The sequence below is a fragment of the Protopterus annectens genome, chromosome 2.part2, assembly GCF_019279795.1.
Source record: "Protopterus annectens isolate FY-2018-M chromosome 2.part2, PAN1.0, whole genome shotgun sequence".
NCBI classification, from domain to species: Eukaryota; Metazoa; Chordata; order Ceratodontiformes; family Protopteridae; genus Protopterus; species Protopterus annectens.
In genome coordinates this window covers 748634058-748654944 of record NC_056730.1, presented here as the reverse complement: position 1 = coordinate 748654944, position 20887 = coordinate 748634058, and the positions used below count along the sequence as shown (strand labels likewise).

Sequence of the window (20887 nt, the reverse complement as noted above, 5' to 3'; positions counted from 1 at the left end):
TTTTGGCAAACTCAGTCTGAGGTATTCTGGGGAGAGGGGCATTATGGGTAGACAGGAGGAGCTCACGTCAGGAAGCTTGAGCTAGAAAGAAAGCAGCCAGTCGGTTCCGAGGATTGAAACCGATATCCACAGGTTAATGGAAATGAAGATGGACAACACAGATGGAAGGTTACGGTAAGAACATAGCTAACTTCTTTTTTATTCAGCCAAGTTGAGCTGCCTGACAGACTGTGTGCATGGAAGATGCTGTAAAGCTTTGGAAGCTGGTCAGCTCTTATAACCTTGTCAGGATGCAACCCATATAGCTAAAGCTACTGCAGCAGTGATCATTCAAATATTTACTGTTATGGTAAGTTCACCTACAGAACTATACTTTTCTGCGCTGCAAGCTGTCATGGTGGGGCAGCCTTATCTTGTTTTCCAGAAGCATAGGGTTGTGTTGCGCATTAATCCTGCTTTCATGCCAAAAATGGTTTAAGTTTACTCTTAATTAGTCCGTCTGTCTCCCTGTGTTCTTACCAGAACCTAAGAATCTGGGAAAGAGGATGTTTCATACCTTGGATGTCACTTGCAGCTCTGGTACTACCTTGACAGAACAAAGACAGAAGACTGAAAGTGTTTTTATTTCCTTCTCTGGGCAAAAGAACGGTCAGCTTGTCTCTAAGCAAACCACTGCATGTCGGTTATCCTCTGGTATTGTTTTGTTGTTACACCCACCATGTCCAGGCGAATCCAGGCAAGGTAAAACACATTCCACTAGGGCCTTTTCCTCTTCAGTAGCATTTTGAAAAGGGGTAGGCTCTAGAAGAATTCTATAGGTAGCAACCTGGTCCTTGGTCCATACATTTACAAAGCACTACAGGCTGGATACTTTTTCATAACTCAAAGCTGACACATTTATGACAATATGGTAAGTCTTCCTGTAGCACCAGTGAAGAAGTACCTCACAGCTTTCAGAGTCATGTCCTTATCCATCCTGATGATACTCAACAAGACATTGCATGAGAAAGGCTTGACGTCTCATAAAGAAAAATACCAAGCTATAGACTGTATCCAAAAATAATTCCCTAGCTAACAAGGAATTTCAGAGGACTTTTTTGGTGGATATAACTGATTAACTTCACCCAGGAAATGCCTTTCTTGCCTGCAGTACTATCTCAGATTGTGGCAACAAAAGCTTTAAAAATTCTGCCCGGATCAGGATCAATGGTGTCTCTTCTCCAAAGAAAATATCTGTTCTCGTGAGCGTGAACAGAATCAGAATAACATCCTTGGCTGTGAAAGCATTTTAGACAGCAGTAGCTTATTAATGAAGGTTTTTCAGACAAATCTTTTACATTTTACATTTTACATTTGAATAATCACAGGTAATACAACAGTAATGAAACTTATTTATTTTCCTGATTGTTTGAATTTATTACACAGACGATGCAGTGGTTAAACCGGACTGATTTCAGTCATATGCACACCGGTTACAATACTCATTTAAATCAAATTTAAAACGTAAAGAAATACACACTACAAAAGTCACTAAATCAGTGTAAACAGGAAGTAATCAGTTATAAACAATATGGAAATATGAAAAATAAAGAAGCACACAAAACTGTTATACTGTTTGTTTGTGTCTTTCGGCTTTTCCCAGTTAGGGGTCGCCACAGTGGAACTCCGGGCCGCTAATGATTGGTAGTTGATTTTTACGTGCCGAGTTACCAGTCCTGACGCACAACCTTCAACGAAGGTATGCCCATTCATGCATGTCTCCACGCAGAAGACGCTCTAGCTGAGAATCGAACCGGACAGCGTCTTACTGTGAGGCGACAATGCAAAACTGTTATAACTGTTATATAATATGGAAATATGAAACAAAGTACACAGAAATTGTTATACAATATGGAAATATGAAACATAAAGAAGTACTTAGAAACTGTTGTATGAGTACGGTCAGAGGACTGTTGCAGTTTATTGCAGAGTAGCCTTGAATATCAAAAGGAAAACTGCAGACTTACAAGTGGTGAGACAAGCAGCACCATGTAAAGGAAATAAAGTATTTTTAGAAGAGGTCCCTGAAATATTTGTAAGTCAGAAAGAAACTCAGAGAGCACAGTGAGAGCAACAAAAAAATGCTGGTTTGAAAAAACAAATACATAGTGCTAATAAACTTTGGAAAAACTGAGGTAGAATCAAAGCTAATGAACAGAGCAACAAATAGGTGTAGATGGGTAGATAAGGAGTTATCAGGAACGTTTTTAACAGAGGTAATTAGGTAACTCCTTGTCTTTTAAGTATCAGCAGTAGATTTTATTGGTTAGAGATTTATTTTTTTTATCTGTGAGCAGGACTTGATGAAGAGAGAGAAATTCTTAGGGGATGGAGGTAGCGATTCCCTTAGTTTAGGTCCTAAAAGCAAAACACATTGGACCTTTCAATGCAGCTTGTTAAGGGGTCTTCTATTTGAAGGTGCATATATGTGGAGGGATAGGAGATGAAATATAGTGACTTAAGGAGAGTGAACCTGCTTAGAATGAGAAGGTGTCTTATATGAGCATTTTAAATAGTAAAGAGCCTAGCAGGAGGTAGCCTCTTTGTTGTGTAGTTGCTGCTGGGCCTTGATCATGACTGAACAGTGCTGCTGCCTGAGAGGAGCAAAATATATAAATCTGCAGACTCTCTTGGAATTAGTGAAGTTCTTTTAAGAGGCTGCAGCTGTGACAGTCCATATTCCATATTCAACTTGTGGCAGAGTTGCTTCAAGTTTAGTTAGTGTTTTACGCATTGCCTCATTCATTTGCCTCTTATCGCTGTCTTCCCATATTAAAGTTAATGACCAAAAAAAGTCTTCAGGGGTATGCTAAAGGTTGTTAAGTTTCTACTTAATAACTTTCTGCTAAAGACCAAAGAGTTTTGTTAGCTCTTTTCTATAGTTACTAACACACAAAGACTGACCGCCTGTCATTTAGTCAACCACTCAAATTGTGATTCAGTCTGAAATTTTATGGCAGATTTTGAGTGAACTAGACTTATTGATTGCCATGGTGTAGGTGTACAGGAAGAAATGCAGTCTGTTTATAAATAAGGAGAAGAGCATAGGTTATAGACTTGATACTTATGAGACCTAATTATATAAGATGGACTTAGCTGGACAAAGATTTAACTTATTTGGGTGAAAAGGATCTGTGGGCAACAAAGTTAATGAGTCAGTTTGCAGATTTAGTATTTAAATCTTCATTGGTAACAGCCCCATGAAAGAGCTTGTGGGCTACCAGGTTAAAAGCTTCATCGCAAATGATAAGGACTGCACCAGTTAAGTTGCCATATCCACACTGAGTATCCAGAGAGCAGTCTGAGTACTCCTACAAAACAAGAGCATGTATTGCTGTCTGGGTCAGAGTGCTTCTACAAAACAAGACCACACATTGCTGTCTGGGTCAGAGTACTCCTACAAAACAAGAGCACATACTGCTGTCTGGGCAGGATCACACGTTTTCTATATAGGAGCTGACTTGTGCGTATATGATTTTTTCAAGAGTGGAAATGAGTGAAGTTGATCTTAAATCCTCGGGGGATTTAGGTTCAATATAATTTGAAAGTGGTTGAATGATGGCATGTTTCCAGACATTGGAGAAATGTGATATGCGACAAGAAAGAGTTAAAAATGTGGAGAAGGTGGGAAGCAATAAATTATTTAAGTAGTCTGATGATCCAGAGTAGAAGAGTCAGTTAACTTGACTATTGCTTATTATCTTGTCTAGGAGGCTATCAGTTTTGTGGTGACCAATGTACCTGAAGTAACAGGGTGGGAGGAAGGATGGTTAAATGTTATTCTGACAGATGATTTAGGAGCGTGGAGTGGAAAATATATGGGAGTGACATATGCATGACTTCAGTGCAGAGAAGCAGCAGATCTATGGGACATGGCAGTGGATCTCTGTACCACTGCAAACTGTTTATCTATCAGATGAAGAGAACACTTATGTGGATTTGTTGTACCTGGGCATTGGCACTAACTGATGAATGGCAAATGCTTAGATCTGTTGTTTTTCGTAAAGATAGCATACTTTTCTTTGGAACATTTCAGACAAATTTGTTTACTGCAGAGAACAATTCTTATACTGTAGTATTTTGTTCACTTTATTCTCAGCCTTGGGTCTCTGACATGGATTCCTTTATTTTTCTTGGACTCTTTCTGTCTGATACATTTCCATATTCCCCCTAATCTACAGGTACTGCTTGAAAACAAGAGACTCTTAACAAGCTTCGTTCTCGTAACTCTAGAGTGGCCAAAGCACACAAGGCTCCCATTTATTCTGCAACTGCCTTGTCTTGTTGCAACTTTTCAGTATAACAAATGGTCATTATTTCTTCTGTACCTGCCTGAGGACCTACAGTGTCCTCGTCTGAATTGCACTTAACTCCAAATAATTTATCTTTGCCAGCAGAAATGACGAATATCTTAAATGAAGTCAGGCAACCTTTGATGGGAAACTGTTATCTAGGTAGATAGGATTAACTTATTGAGCAACTTGGCAGTCAGTAAACTAGTACTGTCCTGTTCCAAAAGTTCCAGGTTATTTAAACCACCTCTTTCAAACTAACTCAATTTAATAGTCTGCCGGTACAGTTCTGTTTGCCTGTCTACATTCATTTTGACCCATGGGTCGCAATCTAGTCTGTATTTAAAGCTTTTTTTAAAGGGATATTTGCATTTGAAACTTCTTTCAACATGGACTTTCCTGTTTAAGTTTGCAGCCTTATGGTAGAAAAACTGATACTGTACCCTTTGTGCCACTTCTGCAGATTTAAAGTTTCTCTCTTTGAACATACTTCTATTACTGGCAGTAACTTTGGCTTGAAAGACTTCTGAGTTACAGTGTGTGATGTGCAACACATCCTGCACAGTTTTTCCCACTTTAGAGTGTGTTTTTAAGAACTAATCTGCTGTTCACTCCTAAAACAGTTTAGTCAGTCTCTCTCAGTATTCTAGCTCAACCATTATTTTTCTACAACTGTAAAATAATGACACATAGGCAGCAAATGTACTATGTAGGCAGAACAACTACATCAGGAATACTGACTAGCTATTTGTTTTTATAAAAGGCAGACAGGATGCCTTTGTCACCAGGTAGAACATGGCAGAGTAGGTTATCTGTTATGATGGATACAGTAAAACACAGTGAGACACTATCAGAGCACATTCTAAAAGGGCTAAAGCCACATTTGTTGCACACTTTAAGGATATTTCTGTCTTTGACATATGGGAAGCTGTAGCTTGGACATGTGCCTACATTCAGTAAACACCACAAGCTAGATGCACAGTGTAGAAGCAGGTCAGGCTTTGGTAAGGTACTCCTGTTGGAGATCCTGTATTAACTGTGTTACCCCTTAATTAGTCTGAGAATTGTGTCTTGAAATCTGCCCAGTTGTTATACTGTTTCTGCAAAAGTTCCCCTTTAAATGTGCAGTTGTTTTTGGTACTCACCATAACGGTTCATCTTTTGGGAGGGACTCTTACAGCAGTATAAATACCCTCCATGACTCATTTCGGATTTGGATTTGAGTTTGGATATGTTACTTTAAAAACTTTCCTGATATAGATTTTGTTTTGTGTACATTTAGTGTTATACTAATTAGCTACTGCATTACATTTGGATGACAAATTTCTTGTTAGAAGAACTGAAGATGATTTTGCATAGGAGTGCTTTTGATTAAGACCCATACCATCTGACATTGGATGAGCAGCAGTAATGCATCAGGGGTCTTCCATCTGCTCGGGGTGCTAGCTACACTAGCATAGACGGCTAAAGCCCAAAACTTGACACAGGTGACCAGAGTCTGGCAACTAGCTTGGGTATCTGCTGGAGTTGTCTATCTCAGAAGATTGACAGACCACAGCACTGAGCTGCAAAAGTTCAATTGACCTTCAAAACACCTACAACCCTACATATTATATATACCAATTCCAATATTGCACCACACTGGGGAAAGGGCAAACTCCCGATCCCCAGAAATACTGGCAAGTAGCAAAAAGCTAGTTTAATGTTTTGCATATCGAATGCTTGCAGTTCAATGCTGTTGTCTGTTGATCTTCTGACAAAGACCTTGTACTGGAGTTGGTGTGTCCTTTGTGATGAAGATTAACTTGTTTGTCTATCCTCAGAGGGAGGGTACGAGGTTCAAGTTATGCAGCATGTGGCTAAGGCATAGGAAAATGTCACTGATGATACCAGAGCCATGAAGTCTTGTGACAGACACCTTTAAGGAACAGGCAACTTGAAGCACACATCACCATCTATGTGGGGCCAGATCCCTCTCAGTGCCATTGCATGTCACTGTAATGTAAGTGCAGCCTTAACTGAAAAAAACCCTGACTCAAGTAGTATATGTGATTTTGAGGTGACGCTGCTCTCCACTACCTACTGTTGCAGATTCATACCCATGTATCCTTTCCAACCATCTGGGGGTAGTACCAGGTGTGGCAGATGGAGAAGACAAAGGGGCACATAGCAAGTGATACTCAAGCTGCCGCACCATTAAGGTCCCCCAAAAGAAAACTGCTAGTTATAAAAGCTGCAGAATGTTTGATATTAGTCAGCAGAAGCGCATGTTACAATAATGCTACAGGAGCTTCTCCTTGGAAGAGAAGGTGAAAATTAGTTCACATGACCTCAGAAGTATTTCTGTAGACATACTGAATTTTGCACATCTAGATTTGGCTTTATTAAGTGCCTTGTAGTTTTTTTTTTATGTCAGCGCTTCTTCAGGTGTTGCATTCTGTTCATGTCACATTTCCTGCGCTCTTGGTCTGGACAAAACCATCTCTAGGAGATCAGTGATTCTCACTTAATACAGAAAAGCAATCATATTGTTTTGTCACGAACCATAGCATTGAGCCTACCTTTCTGGTTAACAGGTTATCATTTTATTAGTACTTTTGCTCATAAGTTTTGGTTATCCCATAATAAAACTCTAATTACTAGATTTGTCATTCCATAATGTATCTGATGATGCAATTTAGTAGGTAAAAGCACCTAGCAGGAAGCGTATACTTCTGTTGCCAAGATGTTTTAGTCCACCTTAAACACACTTATTGCATACACTGCAGATGTCTCTAATATACCTTATTTCATGTTTATAAACATTATTTATTTGCTTACTAGTGTGTCAGATTCCATTCTGAATGGAGAAGACTGACATTTAAATTTGACTTTTGGATTTCCTTAGACTAAATGTTTCCATTTTCTTTTTCAGAACATCATGATGTTTGGTTGACTTCTGGATTCCCTTAGATTGTGGTGTTGACTTCTGCTATGACTACAGCAGCATACAGTTTGAATCTAAGTTTAGGAGTCCTTTAGAGTGAGGAACTTACTTATTCTGTGATCAGAGGCCCCTGCTGGTTAAGTTTAATGTCAAAATTCTATTAGAGTGCAGACTTCTGCAAAGAACAGAAGCAGCTGGTAGTTTGAATTTAACACCAGGAGTCCCTAAGAGTGTGAATTTTCTGCTTTGTTCAAAGCAGTCTGCTGCCATTTCAGTTTAACTTCAGAAATCCATTAGCAAATAGAACAGCCTGCAGTTCGAATTTTGTTCACAGTATTTTTCAGCACATACGTCTTTATTTGAGATTGGGCATAGCAGTTCTTTGACTGGCAGTAAATTATTCAAACATTCTACCATGATTATGCAGCATTATAATAATTCCCTAATTCCCTTGAGTACTATCTTAGATCTTATTTAACAATACCTTGTCACATGTTGCATTTTGTTCTTCTTAGCAATATATCTATTCATTACGATATCACATTTGTTTTCATAACTATCCTGTTGCAAATAGAAATGCATATAGTTGGAGTTAAATGACCACAGCGTATATTTTCCAGTCATTAAGCCATACAAATTCAAAGATGTGTGCAAGCCAAGGCAGGATTTTCAGGGAGATCTTGTTAAGAATTGATAATTCCCCAGTGACTGCAAAGCTTGTTGGCACAGGAGGTATCTGACCCTTAAAAACAAAAGAAGAAAACAACATCGTACTTCAATATCACTTTACCACTTTACATCATGGGCTGACTTGCAATCCATCCAGGGATATCAGGCTAACAAGTCTCTAACCCTCTCCTAGGGCAGTCAACATCTTGCAAGAACCATCAGTTGAGTCCTGTGTTCTCTACCCACTTATCTCTCCCTCCCTAATCATGCATTTCAGCACAGAAGGAGGGAAGGGTCTCTTTACCCCTTCCACTGAGAACATTACTCTTATACCTTACATAAAATTAATTATCAAATCTGCATAAAAATTAATATTGTTGTTACAGAAGGGTAAACAGTATCATCGTAGTATGTTTCTAGTCACCTGGCTTTGATCTCTGAGTGAGCTACTTAAATACAACATCTCTGCCATTAACCTATCTATAGAATTAGCAACCTTGCACTTCATCTTCTCTGCTGCATAAATGGTAACTGCTATATGCCTCTGAACCACTTCTGACCAAAACTAAACATGCTTTAGGCTAGTACTGTGTTACAAACTCAATCTTTAGCCTTGTTAACTTTATTAGTCTCATACTGGAATATGACATACATTGTTATCCATCTCAAACGAACTAGAATTAAACCTGCCTGTTCCTAAGCTGGCTATGCCACTGTAACTCTTTCCAAACATAACAGCCTCTCATAAATGAAATCCCTAACCCTGTAATAACTAGGTTTGTGCAGAGTTGAATTTGCAGTCTTCTTCCTGTAGCCACTGGCATAATCTCTTTATGTAGGATGACCAAAAATCCACACTTTGGTATTACTGGTCTTCACAGTTAAAGCAGATGGTTTCTTAAGTAAACTTTATATCTGTGAGTGTTCCTTCATCCTAAATTTTTAGTGGTTTCCTGTGATGCTTCTGCCCATTGTGCTTGGGAGGCTATATTTACTTTAAATGACTATGTATAGCATATATCTAGCCAGTATCTTTCCACCACCTTCAGAAACACTGCTATTTCTTGGTAACACATAGAACTGCCTGCTGGTATTAGAAAAATGGGTCCAGATTTGTATCACTTGCTTACTGGTACTGGTTTATCCAATCTACTGGGTCTTAGTGTAGGCTAGCCTGTGGCCATAGCCATACCTATCAGCCTGTAGCTTCTTGATCTGTCCTTGACCTGCCAGTCCACATACATACTGCATCCTCTGAAATGTTAACATTGTCCAGTTATAAAACTATTGACTATCATGCCTTACCACAAGGCTGCACCACTGCTGAACATCTGTATCCGCAACAGAAAGTCATTAAGAAACAAAACCTGAACAATAACACACTGTAATTGTCCAGGCTAACAGCTAGAAGTGCCTGTAGCCCATTGTGCTTGTAGCATATGTGGTCATTCGGCCATTTGTTGCCTGGTACGTGGCAGCAAATACCTTGCACAGCCCGTTGTAATTCTGTTTAGCTGGAATGAATATGGTAAATTCCCCACTCCATTGCTTTTGCAGTCGACTTAAATACAGCTAAGTGAATACCAACTTTCTCATGGCTCCAGACAGTGTCTAGCATGGTAATAATGTATGCCCTAACCTGTTCAACCTTTACTGGTTACAGTGTTACACTGTTTATATATGTATGAAGATACAGATACATACATATACATAAGCACACACATGTTGTTGTTCACATGTATAGAGAATTAACCTGCATCTACCATTCTTTTCTGCTGACACATCCCATACATAAGATGGTATTTGATCTGCACTGGTACTATATCTTATGTCAAATTCCTGAATCAAGCCCATTGTAAACAAAAATAAGTCATCCACTGAGTTAGTCATACCAAGTACAAACGGGGTTGTTCTTACTACTGTCAGTACTAAGCAGTACAGAGTAAATTATTCCCTGGTCTAGTCCATTACTCCTTTTCCAGCACAGTTAGTTGTTTACCATGTGTGATATCTGCATTATCTGACATAAACCGTTTAATCCATTCCCTTTCTGTTCCCATACACAGTTCTGTTGCTTCCAGTAATGGGAAAAACTTGAGCTCTAGAATTGCTCTGTGGTTTGCATTGCTAATTTTTAGCAGTCATGTACTGCTGAATAATTTTGCTTTAAAGTATCCTCCAAAACCTTTACTTCTTGCTGCATCTATGTAGAATTATGTTGCTTCTTCTGGAGCAGCCATCTGCCATACCATCACTTCAGTGAAGTATTATATAAATATAATCCACATCTCCAAGTCCATCATCATATCCACTGCAAGTGTAGTTTTCTGGTGTGGTTTTGTGCACCCTACTCCTTTTGCTGAGTAATCTACCTACTCAAATCACCCTGCAGGTGACATTTATTAGGCCTGTCAGCTCCTGTAATGATTTTAAAGTGACTTTTTGTGGCATTAATTTGGTTCAATGTTCTGCATAATTTCTCTAGTAGATGAACCCTCAGTTTTCTCAGCTGCCAGTAGAACCCCCCCCCCCCCACACACACACACACATTTTAATTTCATAGACTTGTAAAGCTTTTCAATGACAGACGGCATTTGCTTGAAATAATCTAAATAGTTAACCATATTATTCATTCCGAATTCCTGCACTGCCACCCAGTATGAGAATCTACTAAACATCTTCAGTACTGTTCAGACTACTGACTAATCTATGGGCATGCTTTTATCTATCTAATAGCATCCTGTACCTAACTATCCCTGATCATCTGAATGTATGGGTAATAATCTAAAGGCTTGACTCCATGTCATTCTTGGCCTTGAATTCTCCTCCCTATCAGCTGAACTTTCTTCAGCACCTTATCAAAAGAAAAGTAATGCACTGGTGTTTCTTTCTCATGTATGTAGTCATTCAATGACCTCCATGCTAGGTTTGATAAGTGCTAGTGCAACACCCTAAAATGTTTTCTGTGTGGTCTGTTGAGTGGGCTTGCTATCCTCCCTGTCCTTATTTCATTCTCCAGCTTTGTCCACACTGTATCTGGTCTTTCAGATTCAACACCACTTCACCTTTTGTTGGCCTTCTCATTAGAATCCTAAAACCCTGTGTAAGGCCCTCAAGGAAAAATGCTGCTGCTTCTTTTTCAGGGTATCAGTCTACCCATTCGTTTATAGTTTATTACATGTTTCAATAGGAAAGGAAGTGTTGTTTCTTTACCTTTAAGGGGTGGTGTACAAAGTTTAAAGTAGTATTTGGCTCGGTGATTTGATTTACCACTTGACAAGCTCAGTCCATTATGAATGCACTTCTCCCTGATTCAGTCCAGCAGATGTGTCCAAGATCCAGACATTATCCTGGTCTTTCTGCTACCTTATCTTCCCATAATTCTATTATATCGCTTTATAATCACTTCTTGCCAACTTGGGTGAAACATTGTGTGGTCACCCCTGTTATAGTGTATCCAAATGCTCACTGTCTTTTAGGGTTTCTTTCCCATAATGCTGTCTTACTTCAAGTTATTTAATATTATACAGTTTTAAAGTTGTTACAAAAAATAGCCATTTCTTTTCTTTTGAAATCATTTATTCCATCTCACACTCCTCTGTCTGAGCTTTTGCAGTAGGCTGTCATTAGATTATAATGTTTTCTTTACAGAGGTACATAATTAACCAGTTATGATCTGTTTTTTTTTTTTTTTTTTTGTGTCTTCTTTTTTTTTTTAATTTATTTTGATACTTTTAGTTATTTTGCTGTGTGTATTTCTAAATTCCATTTTCATATTTACGACTAAAAAGTTTAGCTCATTATGGGCTATGCCTTAGATGTTAAACACACCAAAAACATAGCCACAAAATTCTACCCTAAGGCCTACATAACGTGTGTGTAGTATGTCTTGGGTTGAAGAATCTAGAAGCTCCTTGTGAAATCTACAAGAACTTTAGAAGCTACATTCTGTAGGATTGTGAAAATAAACTAATACTCAAAGGTCTCCTGCCCTTCAATAGCAGAAAAGAAAACAGGAAAAAGGAAAAAATGAAGGCTGGAGGAAGATAAGTCACAGTAGATAAGGATCAGTATTTCCCAAAGGTAGTGAGAACTTACTTGACTCCACCTAGGATAGCACTCCCCACAATGAGACACCAATTAATCCATTGTTCACTGGGGTGCCCCTGCTGGAGTTCATCAGTGTGTCTAAACCTGCTCCAAGGAGAAGACGTGAAAGCTTTCCAGATGCATAGAATTAAGGCAATTCTCCTTGATGAATTTGGTTTGGGACCTGATGATTAAGGCTATGGTCATGGGCCAGGTTGAGGTTGGCATCCTCTACTTCCCATCAATGTATAACGCAGCAAGAGAAAGACCCATACTCTCCACATCTTATGCTGCTTCCTTGGCCTTTGGTGCCAAGTCTTATGCTGGTCATGTCAGTGCCAATTGTCTTTCATCTATCAGTGTGGACTCCCTTGGCACAGGTGGCCTTGACACTGACTCCTACAGTGCAGAGCTCCACTAGGCACAAAGACTTCTGCCTCAGTGGGTCAGCACTGGCAGTGGGACTGACCCCTCCAGTGCTGTGTGCAGTGTTAGCATTGTCAACGTTTGAGCCTTCAGTGTCAAAACCATCCTTGGAGCCAGGCATAATGTCGGCACTGATCTTTGGTACCGCTAACTTGACAGCAACATCTTGAGGGTAAACACTGGCTTTGAGACTGATGACCTTGAGAATGACGGTCCCAAATAAAGCATATACGGCTTTGAATACTGTTCCAAGGCAACTGACTGAGTTATTAAACTCTGGAGAGGCAGCGTCTACCCTAGCTCCACCCTGTGACACCACTCATTTATGGGCCTTGGGCCCGTCATCCTTTTCACAAGAAGTCAGTACTGAAAAGCCTGCACAGATCCAGACCATCTGGAAGTTTCCTCTTTTGACAACTCAGATGTTAAGGTGAACCCACTGCAGATGTGAGAGAGGAGGTGCAAGAGGAGGCACTTAGACTCACTGCCAGAGTTCCCCACTCCAGACACTGATTTAGATGAGAAGGAGACTTCCCTATAGTGCTCCACATTTTGGGACAACCTGGATTTAATGAGACAGATCCTGATACACAGATCCCACCATCCCGAATGAAGAAATTCTGCTGGAGTTTTTGTCTTTTTTTTGGGTCTGCCCCACTGGTCTTGGGTGGTTACAGACATTGATCATATGATCAGTCTGGTCATGGGCAGGAATGAGAAGAGCCTAGTGTGGTTGAGCCTATCCCTAGGGAACCAGACAACATCCCTCTATCCCTCTGGCCTCCCAAGAATAGTCAAACATGGAATAAGTCTCGTCTTACAGACTCCGTTGTAATGGCCATGACCACCAAGACAGGAGCTCTCTGAGGAAACCCTTTGATAAATCCACCTGGTAAGGATTCTGGTGCCATGGATCATATGGACAAGCAAGCATATGATCCATGGATCATACAGACAAGCGAACATAAAAGTGTAAGATACTGTTGTTACCACGGCCCTGAATTACCTAACTTGCGTAACTCATTTTCATACTGACCTAGCAGAAAAGATGCTCAACATACTGAAAAAGTTACCACACAGTGATGTACGCTGACTTTAATTGCAGGTGGTGGCAGCAGCAAGCATTATGTCACTCCCTATGAGGCTTTCCATAAAGAAACAGCTGGAGCAGCATGAGCAGCAGGGACAGGCTTTACTATCAAAAAGCAAACCTGGCTCAGATTATGCAGATTTGTGAAAAACGCCAGGGTATTTTTCAATACCCTATTTGAAAGGTCCTCCTTTTTTGGACCACAGGTGAAGGAGAAATTGCATGAGTGGGCAGGAGGGAGCACACCCATACCTGTTGGGGTAACGTTCACCACCATACAATAGTCCTTGCTAGGAATCTGAATGGTGCAAAGAAAATACAGTTGTGTAAAATCTTAACCATAACAGTAGATGTCCTTGTCTTCACTTTTGCAGTACTCTTCACCATAGAGATCTCTTGCCAAGGGTAGCCCAATGTCCAGCCAGTATACCAAAGCCTTTAGATCTCGTATGCTACTTACATCACACATATGCTTCCTGTACAGGAGATAGGGCATAAAGGTGATGTACGGATGCTGTTACCCAGAACTGAATTGCACCAGTAGGGAACAGTCTCCGTAGGACAAAGAAGGCTATGTGCATCCAGAAAGAGAAAATGCCGAGGGGAAACCAAAACAAAGTCCAAAAGAAAAAAGGGGGGAGGGAGGGAGAGAATACTGCAACAATGAAGAGAAGAGCATCTACTGTTATGGTAAGATTTTCCACAACTGTACTATGTCCTTTAATATCAGTATTGCAGTATTCTTCACCATAGGGAGAGTACAGAAGTTCAACAAAAGGATAGGGAGGTGGAAGGCTGGAAAGAGCCCTCAACAAACCCATGCAAAATGGCCCTAGCAAAACCTACTCTGGCTCTAGAAACCATATCCAGTTTATAATGCTTAGTACAGGTATGCATTGAAGACCACGTAGCAGCTTCAAGGATGGAATTGGTGTTCCACCCCTTAAAGAATGCACCAGAAGAGGCAACAGCCCTAGTGGAATGAGTCTTAATGTTAGTAGACAGACATTTGCCAAGAAAAGAATAACAAATGGAAATGGCCTCAGAAATCCAGGAAGAGATGATTTGCTTAGAAATAGCCAAACTCAGTGTCCTGGGATGAAAAGAAAAAAAAAAACAGCTGAGCAGACTTATGAATAACATAACAGACCCAAAGAAAGCAGCTCTGGAAGAGGCATCAGCAGCATCACAGCTACACTTAATAGAGTGATAAGTCACATGACAGGTACAGCCCAAAATAGAAAAAGCAGAAGAAAGTGCCTCAGAATTAGGGATGCCGGAAAACACCCGACAAGCCTGGGCAATTAAGGTCATTGCATATCTGGTCATGTGGGTCTGGTAACTGATGGCCCAAAAGGCCAAAGCAGAAGCAGTATAAACCTTCTTATCACTTCTATTCAATGACCTACTACCCTTATCTGAAGGCAGAAGCCTGAAGGAAGGCAAGAGTGTGGAAGGCTTTTCAGAGGATACTGACACCACAGCAGGGTCAGTAGAAGGACACAAATAAGAATTGACAATCCTCAGGAACCTTATAGAACCTGTCACATTTCTTTGGAGCCAGAGGCTGAGAATCAGGTGACTCAGAGGCAGCTATCAACTTTCTAACAAAGCAGCTAACATAGGAGGTACTGCAAGTGATTTAGGCATGCCCACCTGAAGCAGCTCATAATACATTTTCTGGATATCAGACACTTGAGAAGAATCCCACTAAAAATATTCCATTATAGCTGTAGTCTCTCCAAAAGACAATTCCTCAAGAGGAGACTCAAGACTCACAGACTGCTTTTCATCACAACCATAAGCTAAAGATGAAAGCATCTGGGAAAAATAGTACAAGAACCACTCATCAGACACGGAATCCTTACCTGAGGAATCTGGCTCCCTAGCCCTTTTGGAAAGAGTAGAAGTCCAAGGGGGAGTAGGCACAGAAACCTCTTGGGAAGCTTCAGAGCTATTAAGGCATTAAACAAGCCCTTACTAAACTCCTACCATTCCCTTTGAGGATTGCTATGGCGTACGTATGCTTAAGTCTTTTGCTTTTTCATGGAAGTTATGTCAGCCCTAACAAACACTGGGGGTTCTGACCCTTGACTAGATTTAAGTACCAGGAACCTATTCCCTGACCAAACTCTGTGGAATCCCTCTAGGGCCTTCTGAGATGATTAACCACAGTTCCCCCTTGAGGTCAAGAGCAGATGTCTGCAACGCCTCAGACAATGTGCTAAAGGAAGGATCCATGCTGGCCTCTGACGAGGTTGTAGCAGAGAAGTCTGATATTGGTCGCCCTAAAGAGCTATCACCTGCTTCTAGAGAAACATCTGGTTAGAAGATTCTGCCATGCTACCTTGGGCTAACAGTTAAGCCTCTGGTTATCAAAATAGATGGCCAGGGAAGACAACTGGCTTCTAAGAGTCTTAGGCACAAATACAGGATATACGGTTGTGGGAAGCACCCAGACAAAAAAGACACCGTGCTTGATGATCCTTATGGGGAATCTGTGTTCTACACTGACATAATCCCTTCTTGGAGGACATGAACTCTAGGTAACTAAAATGAGCAAGAAGAAAGGGGGGGGGGACAACGGGGCACTTATCTGATGGCTAGGTATTCAGCACAGCAAAAAGCCGTTCAGAGCAACAAGCGATTATGGTGTTCGTACTGATGGCAAAGAAGTTCTGGGTAACTTGCATCCTTACTTCAACTTTATACCCTACAACCTGAACAGGGAACATATGTGTAATGTACGGCACATACAAGATCTAAAGGCTTTGATATACCGGCCGGATGCTGGGCTATCTTTTGCAGGAGATCCCTATAGTGAAGAATACTGAATTAGTGATATAGAAGGACATCTTTTGGTTTTACAAATCCCAACGATCTGTGGTTGTTCAAATAACAAAAGGCTAGAAAAATGGAAGAAACTTTAAACAGATATTTAGATGGGCTGATAAAACTACAAAAATCAGAGATCGAAATGAAGAAAAGGCTGACTGAGTACGACACTGGAAGCAATGTTGCAAAACATGGCAAAATTAGAGGACAAAGCATGTAGTGGAAATCTGAGATTTTATTTTGAACCAAAGAAACTAGATGGAACAGACTTTATTAACATTATTAATGTTAAGAAGGCACAAATAAGCAACTTGACTGGCATTCCAGTGCAGAAACTGTTAATTGAAAGGGCATGTTGTGTGTATACTCCAAATCTGGCCAAGAGAAATGTATTAGTAAAGATGTAAATCTACCAGCGTAAACAGTTGATCCTGAAAAAACTGTGGAAAAAGTGGAAAGTATTAAAACTTGGTGACAACAGTGTTTGTGGAAAATGGATTATTCACTGTACACCAGGCAGAAGAGAAACACTCAATCACTCAAAACACAGCAATTGGGGAATGCTGAGAGGCAGATGTGAGATTCAAGGTGTCTTCAGAATATTTTTTTCCTGGTGGATGAAAGTTATTTTTCATTCAGAACAGACTAAGGAGTAAATACAAGAAGTTTGTCCAACAAAAAGTGAGCCATCAAGCAAAAGGAGACTCTGATTCTCACTCTTCTGATAATAAAAGACACACAGAGACTTTGCCAGTAAAACCATATCCAATGTTCCAAAGGAAAATGCTTGAGGGACAGAGAAAAGCACAAGAGTTGACCAGAAGAATCAGGAGTACCTTGGAAATCAAAAATGCAAAAGGTCAACAGTAACTTTATTGTCATTCAGACCATACACAAATGCACAGCTGAATGAAATTTCATTTCTCCAAGCTCATGTACAAAACCCAAAAGCACAGTAACACAGAAACAAAATACTACATTTACAACCGCAGTGAAGAAGCCAACAGTAGGTACAGAAGCATCCATAACCATGCATGATCTCACAGACTACAGTAATTCATTTTGTCCATGCCACCACCATAACCCTCTCTCCCACAACAACAACATCCTAAGTCCCAGTCAGCTCTCCTCCGACACCACAAACCAAATCCAATTTAAAACAAAACTGGCAGGCAAAAACTGGACTTCTACCACCTGCATTCAGCATGATCGCTCTTAATGGCCACAACCAGTCCAATGATCCTCTCTCAATCCTCACCATCCACATCTCACCATTACCAGCTCCATCTCTGACATTTCCGACAGTTATCAGCAGCTTCCAAATCCAATCCAGCTCCCTGTGACCCAGCAAAATCCAACACCGGTCTTTCAAACCAAACCTGGCAGCCAAGAGTCTGATTTCAGCATTCCGCATTCTGCACTTTGCTTAACTTGCCACTGAAAGGCCAAATTTCCATTTTCAGCTCAACAACTCCAATAAACAAAAACAAAGCAACAAGGACACCACGGACTCCACAGCCGCACCTTCGGAATAATTAAACGGGGGGGGGGGGGGGCAGAAAAAACAAAAAACATTTAGGAACTATTCCAAAGCTACCCTCTCTCTAATAAGTGACACCTTGGTTAAATTCCAAGCACCCCAAACCCAGTAAACACCACAGCATACACTGAGCTATTTATAAAATCCCTATACAGCCATATTCATAGCTGTGTACAGTGATTTGTGCCCACTCATATTAAGAATTTAAAAAACTTAAAAGGCAAGCCATTCTGATGGAATCACAATATCAACTGGTTATACAAAAAAAGAAAAATATCAGGGCCAAGGGTAGTAGGAAATAAGCCCAACATACTTAAAAGGTCAACTTGAATCACTTTTCAAATGGAGCCTGCAGTCAGGTTTTGTGCCCAGGGAATGAAGGATGGCTACAGTCATCCCCTATACAAAGGAGGTCCAACTACTAATCCAGGTAACTGCTGGCCCACAAGTCTGATGAGCCTCATATGTAAGGCCATGGTAAGAATCATCATGAACATGATAAACGAGGACATAGGTAACCTGCAAATGCTGTATACAGCACAGTTCAACTTTGTTAAAAAAGGTCATGCCTAATAAATCTGGTGCACTTCTTTGAGAGGCCAAAGTAATGGATGAGGGCAAGACTGTATGTACAGCTTACCTCAATCTGGCCAAGGCTTTTGATGCAATACCCAACTCTGGCATTATTGACAAGCTCACTTTATTAGGTATAAACCCTTTTATCACCTACTGGATAGCCTACTGGTTCACTGACAGGGACCCGGACCCAAGAGGTCAACATAGGTGAGACCGCCTCCACCAAGATGTAAGTCACTAGCAGAGTCCATTAGGACTTGGTATTGGGCCCACTCCTTTTTGGCATCTATTACTCTGAACTGTAAGCAAATGCTGAAATTTATGGCTGACTAAGTTTACAAATCATTGCAAGCTGGGGAGTTATCACAGATTCCCCTGCAGACACTAGCATTCTTCAAGAAGGCCTGTTTCTGAATAACAAATGGTGCCAAATACATGGTCTTAAACTCAGTGCTAAGAAATACATGACTGTACCCTTTGGGAAGTTCAACTATCCCTGCTAAACACCATGTTGATAATACGCCCCTAAGAGTCGACCCTGTGGTTAGGGATCTGGGTACGTATTTAGACAATAACCTTACCTTTGACCACTGCATGGCTACAGTGGTGAGGAAATCCTTTTATGTTGTGCAACTTATAAGTAAAGGCATGGCATCTATGTCCAAAGAGGTCATTATCTCACCAAACTCTGTTCTTATCAGACAACTGTAGATCACCGTGTTTCCTTTGGTATACTGGGCATATACAACAACTAGAGCGACCTCAGAGTTTTTTTACAAAAAGAATACAAGGCATAAGAAATCTGCCTTATTCAGAATGCATTAAAGCCCTTTCCCTCTACTCATTCTCTAATAGATTGCTGAAGGGTGATCTGGCCCTGGCTTACAAGGTATTCGCAAATCCAACACTTATGAATCTCCTGAATAAGTCAAACAGTACCAGAGATACAAGGTCTAAGGACTTGAATTTTGTCTGTGACTTAAATAGAACATGCTGGAGAGACAGATATGTGTCCCAGAGACTGCCCTTCCCATGGAACAGGCTTCCCATCCATGTGAAGCTGAGTTTGTCTATTACCCAATTTAAGCGCCACCTGGACCAGTGGACGGGGAATAGGAAATTTACACCAGGCCTGGCAGCCATGTTCCTTATGGACAGAGGTAGCTTATAAACACCTGTCTCTCAATGTCCTATTTGGGTACAGTACATCTTTATTTTCTTGGGAAAAGTTGACTAGGCTTAGAAAGCCCCCCCCCCCCCCGGGTTGTTAGCCTAGTAACAATCTATGAATCTATGGTACATCATTTATGACGAGTTAAATTCTAGAACATATCAGTTGCTTTTTAGTAGTAAGGCGACTAGTAAAAGAACCCATTCCAACCACACACTTAATTCAACTTCAAGTTGTTTTTATTGTAATGCTCATAGTTTAGGAAACAAACTTAATGAACTTACTGGTTTAATTAAAAAAATAATTACAATTTAGTAGCAACTGCAGAATCCTGGAATACTTCAGGGCTTGAATACATAAAATATGAATGCTTGCATGAAAAGGATAGAGGAGGATGAGTTACCTTATGGGTACATAACACAATCCCTTCATTTCCAGAATTAGAATGTGTTATTGTTCAAATTAAGACTGTTGTGAATATTCATTTGCTGTAAGCTACAGATCACCAAGTATGGATAGTTTAAAACATTATGATTACTTATATAAATTAAAAAGCATACTGGCATATCATAACATGATACTTTTAGGAGATTTAAACTACTTTGCAATTTCCTGGGATAATTACAGTGGTAAATCAGTTTTAAATATAATTTTGTTAACATGTTGTATCTAAGCAGCATTACACAGATAGAACTAGAGGGGAAATTATTTTGGATTATATTGTAATAATTAGTTTGGGTATGTTTAACAACATGTAGGCAAAAATGACATTGAGGAACTCAGACCATAGTTCTGTTTCTTTTGAACTCAGTTGCAGGGATATTGATGGCAGATTAGCTAGAAATTATAACTTTAGTTTAATAAATTATGAAAGGCTGAGGAATCAGTTACAAAAAATTGACTGGGATGCTGAGATTGCTGATAACCCTGTTGGATGATTGCCTATGTCATATGTGATAAATTAATAATGATGTTTCTTGTTTAAAAATCCTATTATAAAGTGTTACAGGACATTTGAGGATTTATCAGCGCATGTAAAAGAGATTTCTTTTATGGTATCAATTAGATGGGGACAGGTAGCATGATGAAACAATGAACTGAGGAATTGTCTCAGGAAGAAAAATAGCAAATTTAGAATTTACAAAAGATATCAAACCAATATGAATAAAAATATTTTTAATGAAGCAAGTAAAGAACCAATTTTAGTACAAAAAAATAAACATGAAATTAAATT

General features: G+C 40.0%; 1 protein-coding gene across 1 annotated transcript in view; it reads right to left on the bottom strand.

Annotated features, from left to right (window-relative positions):
- The window catches only part of FAM172A (family with sequence similarity 172 member A), a 2873056-nt gene that overhangs the window by 1881486 nt on the left and 970683 nt on the right, over positions 1-20887 (bottom strand). The gene's annotated exons all lie outside the window — the stretch shown is intronic.